The sequence below is a fragment of the Lissotriton vulgaris genome, chromosome 2_1 (assembly GCF_964263255.1).
Source record: "Lissotriton vulgaris chromosome 2_1, aLisVul1.2, whole genome shotgun sequence".
Classification (NCBI taxonomy): domain Eukaryota; kingdom Metazoa; phylum Chordata; class Amphibia; order Caudata; family Salamandridae; genus Lissotriton; species Lissotriton vulgaris.
In genome coordinates, this window is record NC_141687.1 from 329,498,451 (window position 1) to 329,516,812 (window position 18,362).

Sequence of the window (18,362 nt, forward strand, 5' to 3'; positions counted from 1 at the left end):
AGAGAGGTAGAATATTCCACAGTTCAACCGCTTTGCCCCCAAGTTGTATCTATTTAAAAGAGGGTACACAGGCCAGGCGAGCAGAGGATGATCTCAAAGTTTGTGTGTGTTTATTGTAACCAGCTTTCTGTTGTAGAGACATTGCCATTCTGTACTTTGTGCCTTTATGCACAGGGCCTTGAAAATACACCGTTCCTTCACTGAAAGCCAATGAAGTTTTTTCAACAGGCCAGTTGCAAAGTCAAATCTCTATTAATTTTTTTAATGTGGAGACAAAGGTATTGGCGAAAGTGCTGGCGAATAGATTAGCGACGGTTATCACTTCTTTAGTCCATCCAGACCAGTCTGGATTTATGCCAGGGCGTAACACGGCCCTCAATTTACGAAGGGTACACAACGTCATGGCTAGACGGCCATACATAGAGGAAGATGCGGCTATATTATCCCCTGGCGCCTCCATGGCGTTTGACTCCATAGAAAGGCCATATTTATTTGAGGTGTTGCGAAGGGCGCGGTGGGCCCCAAATTCGTCGCTTGGATATGCCTCCTATATACGGTGGTATTAGGCCAGTGAGGGTGAACGGTTTTACTTCTTGGCCATTCGAGCTTCGTAGAGGTACGAGGCAGGGATGCCCGCTGTCCCCGCTGATCTTTTCCCTTGTACTGGAGCCGCTCGCGGACTGGATATGTAGAGGCGTGATGGTGCGTGGCCTGCGCTGGGCGGATGAAGTGGAAGACCATATTTCGCTTTATGCAGATGATATCCTTCTATACTTGGCATACCCGTACAGGTTGATCAGTCTTGTCCTTGACATATTAACGAACTTTGGTAAATACTCAGGGTTTGCTATAAACTGGCGTAAGTCGTTCCTGTTTATGCTGAAAGGAGAGGTACCACGTCTCCCAATAGAATGCGCGATAACGGTAGCCACTGATGGTTTTCGATATATAGGGGTCTTTGTTACCTCGGACCCCATCTGCTTTAATGACTCCAATTTAGCTCCGCCTTTGGCTAGACTGCATGCAGATGTTCAACATTGGAGGACCCTACCCTTGACGCTTATGGGGAGAGCAGCGCTTTTTAAGATGCTGGCACTTCCTCGCTTCCTTTACGTTCTCCACAACTGCCCTTCTAAAGTTCCTGATTCCTATTTTAAGGCGGTTGAAGGTGAGATCACCACGCTGCTATGGGATGGAAAGGCCCCTAGGATTGCTAGACAGAAACTGACAAAAAGCTGGTATGTTTGGGGCATAGCCCTCCCAGACCTACAGCGCTATTACTGGGTGGCTCATCTGGTGGCTGTCAATCATTGGATTTATTACCCCCGAATGACCCAGCATACGCTCTGGACAGGTACCAGACCGACCGCTCTGGTTTTTTGGGCACCATATATACCACAGATAAGAAAAACAAAAGGAAGTTTTTTTGCCCGATTAAGCATACGCTTGACATTTGGCGCATAGCCTTGTCTCGACTGGGGTGGGCGGACACCTTATTGTTGGCCACACCACTTTGGTTCGCTCAAAAGTTGGGGATACTGGGATATCAGCCCGGGTTTGATAAATGGGACCTTATTGGATTGTCCACAGTAGGAGATTTGGTTAAAAAAGGAGCGATTTTGATCTTTGCGGAGCTCCAAGACAAATACCAGTTGGCTCGGGGGGAAATCTACCGATATCTCCAAATCAGACACGTACTACAGGCAGCCTTTCCGTCCTTTACAGATATACGGGAATCCTACCCTTTAGAGGACCGGCTGCTTGACAGACTTCTTAGATCGAAGGCGATTTCCTTAACTTATAAAAAATTGAGTAACAACCTTCCAGATACCTTCTTAAAGCTTCGGGAGCCCAGGCAGGATGATGTGGGCCCTATGGAAGATGAAGAGTGGCAGTCAGGTTTGACGTCCCCCCGTGAGGCGGCCATCACGCAAAGATTGCGCCTGATCCAACTGAGAATACTATACCGCTCATACATAACCGGGAAAGTATTGGCAAAAATTGGCACTAATCCCGATAACAGATGCGGAAAGAGGTGTGGCCAGCAAGCCATGTTCTACCACACATTGTGGACTTGTCCAAAGGTACGCCCCCTCTGGGAGAGAGCCACAAAACATATGTCCACTGCAATAGGGAAAGAAATAATTCTCACCCCCGACTAGGAATGCTCAACATCTGGGAGGCCACTGACCTAACAGAAATCGAACAACAGTTCACTTCACTGGGTTACACAATGGTGACGAGAGAGGCTGCAAGGGGTTGGGGGAATAGAGCCCCGCCTAGTGTCACCCTATGGGGTGAAGAAAACCGGACTGTTAGTGGAGACGGAGGTCTATAAGGCAAGGGGGTGCCCTAAGTAATGGGATAGAAAGTGGTCCCACTGGAACAGACATAGGGGAGATATATGTGTGTCACGCACGGTAGAAGTGGAGATGCGCAGGCAGGAACGCCTTGTGAGAGATGTACCCTGAAGGCTGCTGACTGATGATGAGTTGCAATTTTTTGAAGTTATTCTGCATTGTATCGTTCCATCATGTACTGTATTAATGTGATTTTTCTCAAACAACCAATAAAGAAAATGTATTTTTTTTTAAAAATCTCTATTTATTTAGTGCTAACTTGGCAGGCATCACCGGAGTCCTTTGAAGCATTTAAGAAGATAGTCTGGACTTCCTATAAGCAAGTCACAGTAGTCCAATCTGCTCAGTACAGTACACTGTACTACTAACTCCCTTGAAGGCTATGGAAGCAGTGGGACAATTTTCTTTCGATTTCTCAGAAGTCCAAGGCAGACAGCTCCAGATTTATTGACGTGAGCCTGCCTTGAGAGTCTATTGTCAATTTGGACTCCAAGATTCTGCACAGAATGTGCTATTTCCAAATCTATATTATTGGTCCATGGCCAAATGTTAAATGGGAGCTGCTGTTGTACATTTCCTGGCAAGCAACACAAAAATTCAGTTTTATCTCACTTGAATTTTAATGTGTTCTCGTTGAGCCATTTGGCTATCTCTTTCGGACAAATATGAAGATTATTTAGATGACATAGGTCTGATTTATCCAGCGATATTATTAATGGAGTATCATCTGCTTAATTTACAAATGCTATCCCAAAGGACTTAATCAAAGTCAGCAATAGCCTTAAGTAAACATTGAACAAGATGAAGCTAGATATTGTTTGTGATCTTCCAGATGGTTAAGATTCAAACCATATATGGAGCATACCTCCTATCCCAATCTCTTTTAGGCGGGAAGCAGAATTTGGTGATTGACGGTGTCGAAGGCGGCAGACAGGTCCAACAGGATCAGTAATGCCTGTATCACAGACAACAGCAACGGATAGTGTAGGAGTCACAGTTTTAGGTTTCGCCTTTGAGACTGCTTTAGCCATCTCGCCAGACTTTTGTTTTTTCTCAGAAATCATACATAACTGTAAGGCTTTAGGTCAGCGGGCACTACAGCATGCAGCATGTTCAGTAGCTCACCGAATTTTACTTATTCACTTCCTTCGCATTAAGCGCTTGCAGAAGCATGTGCACTTTGTTAATTTCCATCACAAAATCGTTCTCAACATCATTGCTTTCTCTTCAGTTGCAAAACTGGTTCAAAGTGTTTTTTTTATTTGATTTATTTCGTATATTCACTTTAAATATTGGATGTTTTGCCTACAGTCCTTTATAAAGTTTGTTTCAAAGTTTTTTAAGTGACGTAACATTGTAGCTGACTGTGATTTCAGTGCTTTGTGTCGTCGTGATTTATACGAGTATTAATAATATAATGCATGTTAAAACGGGGTAAAATCACTAGTAAAATAGCTGCATCTGTGATTAATTTTTGCATTCTATTTTTTTATTGAAAGCATAAGGCAGCAACATTTACGTCACAACAGATTTGTTTTTTTCCTTTTTATTTTTGTGGTCTGTGCTTGCAATAAGATGTTTAAAAATCAATCACCCCAGCATGCCAAGGCCATGCCTGTTGGCTTTGCCACTGCTAAACTGAATGGTTGCAGTTGTACGCATGTGGTCTGCTTATCATGGCTCAGTTCTGATATGCCTTGTTAGATCTGTTGATAGTCATCCCAAAACGAACAAATACAGCCTAGAGGTTACTGGATCTCAAGAACCTGCTGTTCTGGTTCTTGTAAGGTCAAGCTGGTTTAGATAAACTGCATGTGAGACAGGTGCGGCAGTCAAAGGATCCGGGTGGTAATAATATTGACTATATATCCTGAAAGTGCAGACCGGAACTATAGTGAAAGTATGCAAGTGGCAACATTGCTGACACAGTATCTCAATTTATGTCAACCCTTATGCAGTAGGCAAGGAGTGTACACTTACTCCAGGTCAGATCATACACAGAAGTGAGAATAAAGTGTACTTTGGACGTGTTCTGATACGTCATGAATCCAGTTGTGGACACTTGTGGGACACCCCCGCGCCGCACGGCCACCAGCTGCTGCGTGTGCCCCTTGCCTGCCCTCTGCCTCGCTGCTGCCTCGTTTTGCCGGTTGCCGGCTGGCGCCGCTGCGGTTGTTTTTGCCCTTGTTTTGTCTAAAATTTGTGCCTGTTGTGTATAACTTTGGTTTTTTCCTTGTTTTGTCGAGAATTTGTGCCCGTTCTGTTTAATTTTTATTTCCCCCGTGTTGTGGTTTCCTTCCTTGTTGTCCGCCTACCTCGCCGCCCTCCGCCCTCCCTTCCCGCCACCGCCGCTTTTCCCCGCCCCTTTTTCTATTCTGTACCCTCCCCGCTCCCGCCTCCCAGCTGCTCCGCCCACCCGCGCACTTGGCCTTAAATGGCGACCGTGCGACGCAGGTGAGTGTGACCCACTTGTGGGACACCCCCGCGCCGCACGGCCACCAGCTGCTGCGTGTGCCCCTTGCCTGCCCTCTGCCTCGCTGCTGCCTCGTTTTGCCGGTTGCCGGCTGGCGCCGCTGCGGTTGTTTTTTCCCTTGTTTTGTCTAAAATTTGTGCCTGTTGTGTATAACTTTGGTTTTTTCCTTGTTTTGTCGAGAATTTTTGCCCGTTCTGTTTAATTTTTATTTCCCCCGTGTTGTGGTTTCCTTCCTTGTTGTCCGCCTACCTCGCCGCCCTCCGCCCTCCCTTCCCGCCACCGCCGCTTTTCCCCGCCCCTTTTTCTATTCTGTACCCTCCCCGCTCCCGCCTCCCAGCTGCTCCGCCCACCCGCGCACTTCGCCTTAAATGGCGACCGTGCGAACGCGCAGCGGGCGCGCCGATTGTGCGCCGAAGGCGCGCCAAAGGTAAGCCCGTCTACGACCGTCCGCGCCTGGACCGCGCCCAGTGCCAGGACCCCTGGCCCACGAGGACCCCGACCGACCCGCCTGACGTACTCCGCCGCCACCCTCACCGCTCTCAACACCGGCCGACTCCCAGAATGCCATCAAGCCTCTCCACGACGTACCCACGGACCCTTCAGCTGCCACGCCTGCAAGTTCACCTGCATCCGGACCTGCCTCGCACCAGCACCCACCAAGCCGAACACCAGCAGCACCCACCTCAAGTGCATCCTGCTCAACACCCGCTCCGTCCACAGACATGCCATCGAACTCTGGAACCTCCTCGACACCACAGCTCCAGACGTTGCCTTCCTCACGGAGACCTGGATGAACGCCTCTTCAGCTCCCGACATCGCCATCGCCATCCCAGAGGGCTACAAGATCGTCCGGAGGGACCGAAACGCCAACCAGATGGGAGGAGGCATCGCCATCATCCACAGGAGCACCATCCGTCTCACGACCAGCACCGACAACTCCCTGACCACCGCCGAACACCTGCATTTCCAGATCCACACCAACCCGAACACCACCCTCAGAGGCACCCTGATCTACCGACCCCCTGGACCACGCACACAATTCAGCGAGGACATCGCCGACTTCGTCAGCCCACATGCCCTCCCCTCCGCTGACTACATCCTCCTGGGAGACCTCAACTTCCATCTGGAGAACAACAACGACCGCAACACCAGCACCCTGCTCGACAACCTCGCCAACCTGGGACTCAAGCAACTGGTGTCCACCCCCACCCACCTCGCCGGACACACACTCGACGCTGTCTTCTCATCCAGCAAGGACATCGACTTCAGCCACGCCACAGAGCTTCAATGGACGGACCACAGCTGCGTCCACTTCACCTTCAAGAAAACAACGACCCACCACCACCAGCAACAGGCCGCCCGCAGAAGCTGGAACAAGATCACAGCAGACCAGCTCGCCACCTCCCTGAGCCAGCACCCTCCTGCCAGCTCAGCGAACCCCAGCCAGGCCGCCGACAACCTCACGAAGTGGATCAGCAACTGCGCAGACGAACTCGCCCCACTGAGGACCCCGCCCAGCAGACCCGGCAGCAAGAAAGCCCCATGGTTCACCGACGAACTCAAGAGCTCCAAGAAGAACTGCCGAGCCCTCGAGAAAGTCTGGAGAAGGGAACCGACACCGGACAACAGGACCTCCTTCAAACTTGCCACCCGGAAACACCACCAGCTGATCCGCGCCGCCAAGAAAACAGCATTCAAGGACCGGTTGGACAACAACGCACACAACTGCAAGGAACTCTTCAACATCGTGAAAGAGCTTTCCAACCCCAGCGCAGGAAACAACGACATCACCCCATCGCAAGACCTCTGCAACTCCCTCGCTTCATACTTCCACAACAAGATCGCGGACATACACAACAGCTTCAACAACCAACCAACGCACACCATGACCGAACAACCACCCCCCACCACCACCCTCCACGCCTGGACCACGATCAGCACCGAAGACACCATCCGCACGATGAACTCCATCCACTCCGGATCACCGACCGACCCCTGCCCTCACCACGTCTTCAACAAGGCCGACGCTGTCATCGCACCCCACCTGCGAGACATCATCAACACATCCTTCGACACCACCATCTTCCCTGAGAGCTGGAAACACGCCGAACTCAGCGCTCTACTCAAGAAACCAACAGCGGACCCCACCGACCTCAAGAATTACCGCCCCATCTCGCTCCTCCCGTTTCCAGCCAAAGTCATCGAGAAGACCGTCAACAAGCAGATGGCCGCGTTCCTCGAGACGAACGGATCCCTCGACCCCTCACAGTCCGGCTTCCGAGCCAACCACAGCACCGAGACCGCCCTCATCGCCGCCACCGATGGCATCCGAGCCCTGATGGACAACGGAGAAACAGCGGCCCTCATCCTCCTAGACCTCTCCGCGGCATTCGACACGGTCTGCCACCGCACCCTAGTACGGCGCCTCAGCAACGTCGGAATCCAGGACAAGGCGCTGGAATGGATCATCTCCTTCCTCGACGGAAGAACACAGAGAGTCCGCCTACCACCGTACAAGTCAGAGGCCACCGAAGTCATCTGCGGCGTCCCCCAAGGATCATCTCTGAGCCCCACCCTCTTCAACGTCTACATGAGCCCCCTCGCGGCCATCGTACGCAAACACAACCTCAGCATAATCTCCTACGCCGACGACACCCAGCTGATCCTCTCCCTGACCAACGACCCCGCCGCCGCCAGAGCCAACCTGCACGAAGGGATGAAAGAGGTAGCCGAGTGGATGACGACCAGCCGCCTGAAACTGAACTCGGACAAGACGGAGGTCCTCATCCTGGGCTCCTCTCCCTCCGCCTGGGACGACTCCTGGTGGCCTCCCGCCCTGGGCACCGCACCCAAACCGACAGACCATGCACGCAACCTGGGCTTCATCCTGGACTCCTCCCTCTCCATGACCAGGCAAGTCAACAACGTCTCCTCGGCATGCTTCAACATCCTACGCATGCTACGGAAGATCTTCTGGTGGATCCCCACCGAGACCAGGAAGACCGTCACCCAGGCCCTCGTCACCAGCCGACTGGACTACGGCAACGCCCTCTACGCCGGTACCACCGCCAAGCTCCAGAAGAGACTCCAGCGGATCCAGAACGCCTCAGCCAGACTCATCCTCGACATCCCACGAACCAGCCACATCTCCGGACATCTGAGAGACCTTCACTGGCTCCCCGTCAACAAAAGAATCACCTTCCGCCTCCTCACCCACGCACACAAAGCCCTACACGACCAAGGCCCGAGCTACCTCAACAGCCGAGTCAACTTCTACGCTCCCAAACGCCACCTCCGATCAGCCAACCACGCCCTCCCCGCCGTCCCCCGCATCCGAAGAGCGACTACAGGAGGAAGGTCCTTCTCCTACCTGGCCGCCAAGACCTGGAACTCCCTCCCGACCGACCTGCGCCTGACCCAAGACCACCTCTCCTTCAGGAAGAAGCTGAAGACCTGGCTGTTCGAGCAGTAACGGCTACCCCCCCCCCCCCCCCCCAGCGCCTTGAGACCCTACGGGTATGTAGCGCGCTTTATAAGTGTCACTGATTGATTGATTGAGTTGGAATATTACCAGCAAATAATTCCCATGAGCAGGGGCGGCCGGCTCCTCTGTTCTAGCGGAGGAGCGTCGTCACACTTAAATGCCCCAGAGCCAAAAAAATAAAAGGATAATAAAGCTAATTCAGTTTCAATTTATTTTTCATCACCCTGTCCCTAACGCACTGTCAGGACAAGACGGGGACTGCTGAATGGCAGCAGGGAGGAGGGTGGGCTGCCTTTTGCACTTGTATAAAGTGTGCATGTCTCTTTGGCTCAGGAATGCAGAGAAATTCTCCAGTCCTAGGAACTTGTTGGTAATATTTCTAACACCATAGCAATGTAAGTTTAACCGAGAAGTGAAGTCAGCAGGAGCGAAGAGAAACTCCTCCAGTCAAAACAAAGGATAAGGCAATACTGCTTCCTAAGTAGCTTCAGATGGTCAAGGTCAGTGCAGTGTGCAAAGTTAGTTCACTCCCAGGTCAGACCCAGAAGTGAGAATATAGTGAACACTGAAAATGTTCTCACCTTCCAAGAGTTAATGTGCAACATTGCTGGCATATAATCTGTGACATTATGCTACATATGATACACAAGGAGCTCAGAGACCCAAGAACAATTTGTAATATAGTGTGGGCCTAATTCGGTCGACCTACATGACGCATATAATGAGTTACTCTGGTTCTAGGAACTCTGTGACTATTTGAGAAACTGTGTAAGGTCATCCCAGACGTGAACAATAATTGTATGCTGAGGATCACCATGCAATAGTGCTAACAATTTAATGCCCGTAATGGCCATCCAATTATGACAAAAAAGAATTATAAAGAAATATTCTGATTTTGGGAGCCCAGTTGCAATGTATATTTTGTAAATGTACTTATTTTATTTTATCAAAAAGAACCATAAACCATGCAGTGCAAGTGATCCATGACAACAATGAATTAACACTGCTATACATATTCAAAATGTGGTGCTTTGTAGTCTAAAGTAGTCCCACCATTGTCCCAAGATCTTTTTGTGTTTGTGCGGGCATCCTCTCGCAGTATATACAGGCTTCTCCATTTATTGCAATCTAGTCTATTGCCTTGTGCCTGCCCTTCATAGAAGTCGGGATAGTCGAGTTCCATCTTCGGGCTATGTCCCTCTTAGCGATCAGTGTTCCCAGGCCCACCAGGCCCTTCCCAGATCATCAGTTAGACCAAGGAGTATTTTGCGGGGAGAGCAGTCAATGGGCTGTTCCAGCACTCGGACAAGGCCTAAAAATCGAGGCCTTATATCTCTCAATTACCGGACAGGCCCAGACTACATGAAAGAAATCTGCCACCTCTTTGTTGCAGTGGGAGAATGCAGATGACTTGTTGGGCCCTCCTGCCAAAGCCTCAGTGGAGTCAGATGTTGGTGTGCAAAAGGTTTACCTGAATCAGGCAGAGCCTTCATGCTATAGATGGCTCTCTAGGCATCATAAAAGCTTCCCTCCATTCCCTGCATGCCCTCAAAGGGGAGGGGGGGGGGGTGATCGGACTTGTGAGTTGATGACTTGTGATCAGGAAATTTCAAGGGTCCCATAATTAGTTTGGCCTACAGGGGCCTGAACTCTGGTGCCACCCCGATTGATCTTTGGTGGGAGAACAGGTTATGGTAAAGTTGCAGGAATCTGTAAAATTGGCGCAGATGAAGTTCAAAGTCTGTCTGAAGGTCTTGAAATGACCACATGCGCAGCCCCCTACCAAATGTTCCCTAATTTAGAGTTGCCTATAAGCGCTTATTTTATTAACCCAACCAAGTTAGTCATCTAGCGGAACCAAGTGCCCCTCCAGAGGTGGATTTGGAGCATAATCCTTCCATCCTGGCCAGTCCACCACAACACTGATCTGTACCCCACAAGCACCACTTTAGTGAGGTCAGGGAGAGTGCTGGCACAGGTGATCTGTAGAGCTTGTCCATGATGTTCTCCGCTAGTTGAAATATTCAAGATATAATTATTTCAGTAAGGTAAACCCAAATGCAGCCTGCAAGGAGCACAGAGTAATACTCTTACCTCAATTGTACCTGTAAACTTAAACTTAAAAGTGAAATACAGAGAGGACTGAAACATTACTCGAGTCTCAGCAATCTAGTTCAGTATTGTATCATTGAACTAGCTTTGGAAGGTCTATCCAGATGGCTGGTGTGGTAAAGAGGGGTTTCTTTCCTCTAGTCAACCAGTTTTATCAGGGTTTTTGTTGGGAAGGTATAGCTAGGTTGGCAACATGTAATGTTGTCACAATACATAGTTCTATTACAGTTGCAAGGTATTCACATAGTGCTGTAACTTAGTTACCATAGTAACTTGAACCTAACCAAGTGCTTTAACATGTTACTGCTCATTTTACTCAAAGGTCTGAAGCAGGATGCTGTCAGCAATTCTTAAACTTGCAACGGCCGCTTTTCTCTGGACCCTGACCCGCCATCTTGTCCATTCCCTCGTCTTTTCCACTTTTCCCTCGTTTCCCCCTTGACAATCCCTAAATGTTTCTTCCTTTTTCTGATTTTCCTTTTCTCCATACCCTTGTATCCCTCCCACCCTCCCTTTGTGTTGTGACTGCGTCCCCCCTCCAACCCCACTTAATGGAACTCTGCTCTCCTGGTTTTTTGAGTCTTGACCTGAGAAAATCTACTATTTGTATATCTATGTATATAGAGAGAACTCTAATCACTGATATATGCAGTAGACTTTTGTACTCTCTACCATTCCTATGTGACTCTTAGAGTATATCCATTTGTATCCCTTCCCTATGTATATAGAGATAACTCTAATCCAGAGGTCTTCAAACTTTTGTAGGTTGAGCCCCCCCAGCTGATTTTTTTAGATGTCCCCCTCCCCCCCACCCCCCAACACCTGACAGAAATTTCCGGAATCTGGTACACTAGATATTCCACACAATTAGAGTGTTTGGTAAACTGCAGGTTTGTGAGTGGGTGTTGTTAAATGACAGGCTTATTACACAGGTCAAAACACAATTTTCTGTCCCTGAGAGACGTCCAGTGATTTTTTATTAGTTCAGCAACACTTGGACGTTCGTATTCAGTCTCCTCAAGAGCATCTACTAAACATGGAAGCTGCTTAAACAGCCCTTCTTCAACTAGTCTTCTCCATAATTTGAGCTTCTTCTAGAATGCAGTTATTCTTTTATTCATGGTAAAAGAAGTGATCTCAGCTCTTTCTAGGAACAAATTTGAGGAATTAAATTTTTCAACTTGTCAGCAGGGTATGCTAAAAGCACAAGCCAGCAATGATTGCATAGTTCTTTTTTGTGACGTTGTGGTGGTGATAGGGGCTTGTACATATTCCCCTCACTTCTTTGATCTCCATGGTACATGTTCTTTGTAGCAGGTACATTAACTGTCTGCGCTGTGTGGGTGGCAGGACCGCCCACCTGAGTGCATGGTGAGGTAGGAGGCAAACTCCCCTGCTGAAACTGAAAGCAATGAACCAAGTAATTTCAGCTGCAGTGGGAGGCAAGGGAGTCTCCCCTGCTCTGAAACTGTGCCATGTCTGCCCTGGTGCATATCTTATTTAACCTATCTAACTCAACACAAGCTGAAAAAACTGAAGCAGGTGTGTTTGACCTGCTCTTCGAGCAGCGCCAGTACTGGAGATGCCATTGTCGGCCCCTGGTGAGGTAATGGATTGCTCCACACACTGCTCCCAGGCTGCATGACCTGGACAGGTGCATAGCTGCCAAAGTTTCAGATTGACATGTGTGACATTTTCATAATTTCAATGTAATTATGAGTTACATTTCAACGATTATGAGTGACACTTTCTCACGAGTAATTTAAACATTAGAAATGACACCAGAGAGTGAGGCTGACACACACATAGGTCACAGCCAGGCTGTATGTTATTATTTCAAGACTACTGTGGCAGCCTCAACCCTAATAAAAACAGTTAACCCTAACTGAACAGTCCTCCCCATTTGGCGAGTGGTGCCTATATGCCCAGCCCTGCGCAAGCATCAGATCACTCCAGCGCAAGCAGCTTGTCACAGAGCTAAAGGCTCTATTGACAGTGACTCTGCTGATCAGTGCTGAAAGTAAAGTAGTTGCTGTTAGACCCAGTTTGACCGGCACATTAATGAAGGAAAAATGAGAGGGAGAAGTTTTCCAGCCGCTTCTGACAACTCTCTGTATCCATAAGCAATGCTTCTGTGACTGCAGGTTAACAGATCCATGCTCGTACCCGTTCAGCGTGGATGCCTCAATGGTGAGGAGTGCTGCCTACTTTCTTCTGGAAGTCATAAGGGTTTGAGGTAGAACTCCATCCGGTATATAGGGATAGAGGGAAGAGATACTATAATGTAGTTAGAGATGAGAAAATGGGGATCCTATGACAGACATCAGTAGGGTGACAAGTTAACCCCATGTTATCAAGGATTGCCTTGCTCCTGTTGTAAATTTCATTAAACAACTAATTCAACAACTAATCTACTGCGTTCTGGTAATTGCAGTCGTGGCTCGCATTGTTTGAACTAACAGGAAATCTCAGGACTACAGCATTGTCCCTACTTACATGGAGTAATCTAATTACCTTAGACATCAGAATCAACAGGAAAGTTTGGCTACCCAGTAGAGGCCTTAAAACACACCAAGACCCACCAGAGGCAGCAGACCTGATGTGTGGGAGAGTGGAGTGGAAAGAAAAAATTGGTATATCATCACACAATTTTCTTTTAGGGAGAAAAGCTAATATCACGACCCTAGCAAAAGGAGGATCAAGTGCAAGCAAACCCTTCCCACAGAAACACAGCTGCAGTGGTGTTTTTTCTGCAGGTCTCTAGTTATGTGCAATTTTAATTGAATCTCTTGGCCCTGTTTAGGAACGTAGTATTTACAAGCGACTCAAGAATCACTAAAAGCAGCATTAGTATGAGCAAAGTACAAAGACTGATGTAGCTCACTCAGTCCTTGATATATTTATCTTATTTTTGTACAGCTTTTTACGTATGCTGTATACATTTCAGATAAGAGCATGTTTTAACATATTTCTGTGTTAAAAAAGTGCTCTTCTCTGAAATGTATACAGCATACGTACAAATTAATTTAAGAGAATTAATCAAGTGTGCACAGCAATGTAGAATACCTCCGAGGGGTGCTTGCTTGTGATATGCAATGAAACTGTCTGCATGTCACAGAAAAAGAGAATAACGTAACAAAGTTTATGTACACCTCCTGGTAGAAATGAACAGTCTGGGAATGCCGAGCAAAGGCTTAGTGGCAGACCCTGTTCTCGATTTTTTAGTATTAGAAGAGACGGTCGGCACAGACTCCAGCCATTTCAATACCCAACTAACAGGTTTCCCCTTGACCCACGGGCACGAGGCAGTACATGTCAAGTACAACACAGCCACCCTCAGCACTGTCTTAAACAGTTTGTAAAGATCCAGATGACCTCTGGAGTTCTGTGCACTCCACTGTAAACACTTTCAATTGCGTGACCTCTCCTTTCAGTTTTATTAAACAAATTATAATGCGACTCGTAGATTTCAATGCAATTCTGATTACCGATGGGATCTCCTGGTCCCTCCAGCTGAGCCCGTCGCTGCACTGTCCCAAGCGCAGTCTCGTCTACACTGTCAGCAGTGACATGAGGGCACAGGGGCCACTTGCAGACCCCCCCCCCCGCCCCCTGGGTTATTTAGCACCAGGGCTGGAGCAGCGCACTACCAGGTTGCCGGTGCCATAGGAGGGAAAAGTAACAGCATTTCAGCTGTAGCAATTAACCTAATAGCTCTTCCAAATGAAAAAAAAACACGGGCACGTCGTGCCCCATCGATTCCCCTCTCTTTCCCCTCCAATCCTCTGTTACCACTGAATGCCCGCCCCCACCTCCCCACTTCCTCCTCAACCCCCCCTCACCTCCCCACTCCCTCCTCCCCCCCCCCCCACCGCCCCGCCCCGCACGTCATGCCCCGGACTTCGAAAACTGGGCAGCACTGAATGGCCCTTCTATCTGTTGATGTTGATTTCCACACACTACTTCACAGTGAGGCGACAGTAACCAAATAAAGGCAGCGCAGACTAGACTTCAGCATCTGTATTGCACGCAAATTTCGCGGCACTTTCTGACTTCTCTGCTTCTGTCCCTCCTAATTGGTGGAACGTCAGTGATGACGTTCCTACGGGCCCCAGAGTTCTCCAATCATACATCCCCATTTAAAATGGGTGACACGGGACAGTGAAAGACAAAGGAATGTAACATTTTATGGTGGAGTGCGCGCCCCCCCCCCCCTGAGATGGTGTTGCGCCCCCCCCAGGGGGGCGCGCCCCACAGTTTGAGGAACACTGCTCTAATCACTAGTATATGCAGTAGACCTTTGTACTCTCTACCATTCCTATGTGACTCTTAGAGTATAGCCATTAGTATCCCTTCCCTATGTATATAGAGATAATTCTAATCACTAGTATATGCAGTAGACCTTTGTACTCTCTACCATTCCTATGTGACTCTTAGAGTATATCCATTCATATCCCATCCTTGAATGCTCCTCCTTGTGACTCTATAACTTGTACATTTGCAATTTTTTTCTGTTTGTATCTTTCAGGCAACGCACGTAATCCTGAGTCTTTATGTATCGCAACTGGTTCTTATGTAAAGCGCTCTGACACCTTTTGGTAATGATCGCGCTATATAAAATCGCATTAAATAAATAAATAAATAAATAATGTCGCCCTATACCTCAGATGATCTTAACTAGAATGTAGACCTTAGCTAAGAAGACGGCCAAGTGAAGAGCCCCAGAGTAGTTTCAATAATCCTTTGCGGAATCGTAGCTGAAGAGGTTAATAACTCCAGTTAGATAATGAGATGCCATCTTGACGGGTGTGATAGAGTGCTTCTATGTGACCCAGCAATTCAATCCTCTGGCAAATGTCAACAAGGGAGCAGGGGTCAAGAAACAGAGGAACTCTGGGGACAGAGGGTGTAGGTGGAAGAATGTAAATGGAAGCTCCACAAATGACTGAGGGGGGGGGAAATGGACAAAAGGCAAAAGAGGATTGTAATGTCAGATGTTACTGGGCAGCAAGAAATTGGGTCAAGCAGGCATAATTGTAACATAATGTGATAGGAAAAAGGAGAGTCCCTAGAATGCATGAACACCAGGACAAAAGTGAAAAAAAGGATTCAAGGCAGGGGTGGTGCTACTGTTCAGGTGGCTGACTGTATGTCATAGTGAAGTTTCTCTGCTTCGACAGCCAATCTTCAACATATGGCAGCTAAGAAATGGGGTAGAAGGAGGCAATTGGATCACTAATCCAAAGGGGTGACACAACAAGAAGGAGCAGAGGACTAGGGACAAATTTACATAATGGCTCAGTGAGGAAAGTGGCAAAGATGCAGCGACTAGTGGGATGGGTAGGCACAAGAGACATATTGTGGCGACATCTGTGAGAGGTTGCCCCAAAAGAGAATGTCTGAGAGTGTAAAGGCTAGTACGGACAAAGAGGAAACCAATGGAAGTGGCAAAGGCGCAGTAAAGGAGTGATCAGGCAGGTCAGAGGGTGACATCAGGAGACAGATAGAGAGGGGGTACCTTGACAAAGAGCATACCAGCTAATGCAGGACACAAAGGTGGACACAGGGGACACAAGGCTGAGCAAATGTATTGTTTGGGAAGCTGACCGGAGGTTATCGTTAAATGATAATGGAAGTCAATTCTCAGCTGATTGTAGCAATGGATCGGGGAGCAATTGAATAAAGGGAGTACTACTGAGAGGTACTGGAAAGAAGGGGTGAATGTAAAGAGGATGTCCACGAGGTCTGGGATGCTGTCTGATTTCCTACGGATTTTTATGTTCTTTTGGAACTTTCAATTTTTCTCATTTTACTTACTATTCTTTGTTGCCCGATCACCGAGAGCCGTCATAGCAAGGAATCTGCACTTTACAATTTCTGGATTGTACTCTTTTGAATTTTTGTAATAAAACTTTTTAAATGTTCTTATTCTGACCTAGAACTCGCTTACTGAGCCTGTTCCTATTAAATTAACTGTATTTCTGATATGCTGTGTTGTGTCTTATCTTAGGACACATTACTCCAAGTGAAAGTGAGGTTTAACACCATCCCCGACCCATTCACCTGTGGGTGTGTTATTGAGGTATCTTTTGGGGTGTAAGAATGTAAGGGTTCCACCTGCCCACACTGCCAATCCCTGGTTGATGACAGCAGGCAGGAGGGCCTGCAAAGATTAGACCTACCAGGGCCAGAAGCATGTAATGACAAACAAAACAGTGAGGACTAAGGCAGAGCGTGCAGGAGAGCAGAGCCTTTGAGCACAAAGGCTGTATTTAGTGTTTAATCCAGAACACTGATTGTTTGTTTTTCAGTTACCACCAAACTATAAATCAAGCCCTTCGGGCTCTGAGCTGGGTCTTTACAGTGGAGAACCATGAAATGATTTCATTTCAAATGCGTGATCCTCACATCAAAGAAGGACTATTAAAGGTACCACAGGGTGATATGGGAGATCTATCATGTCTTCACATACATTCAGGGATGCACGAATAAGTGTTGAATAAGTAGTGATAATGAAGAGTCAAGTTTTTGGTTAGTAAAATGTCCACGATTTGAAAAATCAGTCACCATTGTTCCTTCCATTTAAACTTTTAAAAAATTGCCCCACCATCAGCCTTTTGTTTAATGACTGCCCCTAATGAAAGAGAAAGTTAACATTATTAATCAAGTCATTGCACCTTAAGGTTGTATATTAAACTGGCGTTGAGAAGCTTGTTGTGGAGCATTTACTTTTGAGTAGTTAGTCATCTTTTTATCTGAAAAGTATCTGCAAGTGTTGTCGTACTCCACAATAACTATACATTTGTACCTTTAAAACACTCGGACACTGATTGTCCAGTTGTTCAACAGCCATTTAGCAAAATCGGGGCCGAAGCCAACTTTTTAACCCAAGAATAAGCTTTCGCATGTATATAGTTTTATAGTTATGTTAACCACAATGGCAGGCAAACCTGATGAATTGTGTATCACAGAGAGGCGTGCAAACCTTACAGGATGAATACACTAAAATGCGACTCTAATGCTAACACACATGTCTTCTTTGTGAAAGAAAATAAACAATTGTTTAGTTTTGAGAGGTAGAGAGTTCTCGGGTATGTTTGCTGGGAGGGGGCAAGAGGAGGGGGTTGTGGCATGCTGAAAGCTATGAAGCACAAAGTGATATTGAAAAAGCAGATGCGCTGCCGAAAAGTCAATCAGAAGCATTCATGAGTGTTGTATCCTAGCAATGTGTCCTAGCAACATGTCCTACACTCCTTCCGTGGTTACCAGCATTAGAGTGTGACCAGAGGAGAGGAGACAGTTGCTGAGGACAGGACGGGTTGAGGGTTGCTCTAAATAAATAAAGTTCCTACTAAAGGTTAACTTGTCTGTGCCTCTTAAATGTGGCAACGAAGGATGGGGTGCTATTTCCCATGAGGACAGACAGGTTACCAACTTGGATGGATTTTGTCAACAGCAAAACTGATCAAACTGTCAATGGAATTTTTATTGCTGTCTTGCTGACATTTGTTTTTGCAAGAATGCATTCTGTGGAACTATATCAAAGGAGAAGGCTGGAGTGCCCTGCCTAGAGTCCTGTCTGAACCAAGAGTACATACAAATAAATGGAACCCAGACAGAACCAAAGAGCACTGATCTGCTAAATTGGTAAGAGTTGTGACTCTGCTAACTGATGCTGCGTGTACACAAACTTTACATCTAGTGATCTGCTGCAATTGGTGTGAAGGCAGCAGATCACTAGATGTAAAGTAAAAAGCAGCCGTTTCAGAAAGGCGGGAAAGTCAGAATATGGAAGAACACTGACATCTCAGCCTTCATTGACACTTTATCCTCATCCCTCCCCACACTAGATCAGGATATTGATGGGACTGAAGAAGCCTTTTCCAACTGGTTACGTCAGGCAGCCGACGTGCATGCCCCCTGCTCTAATATT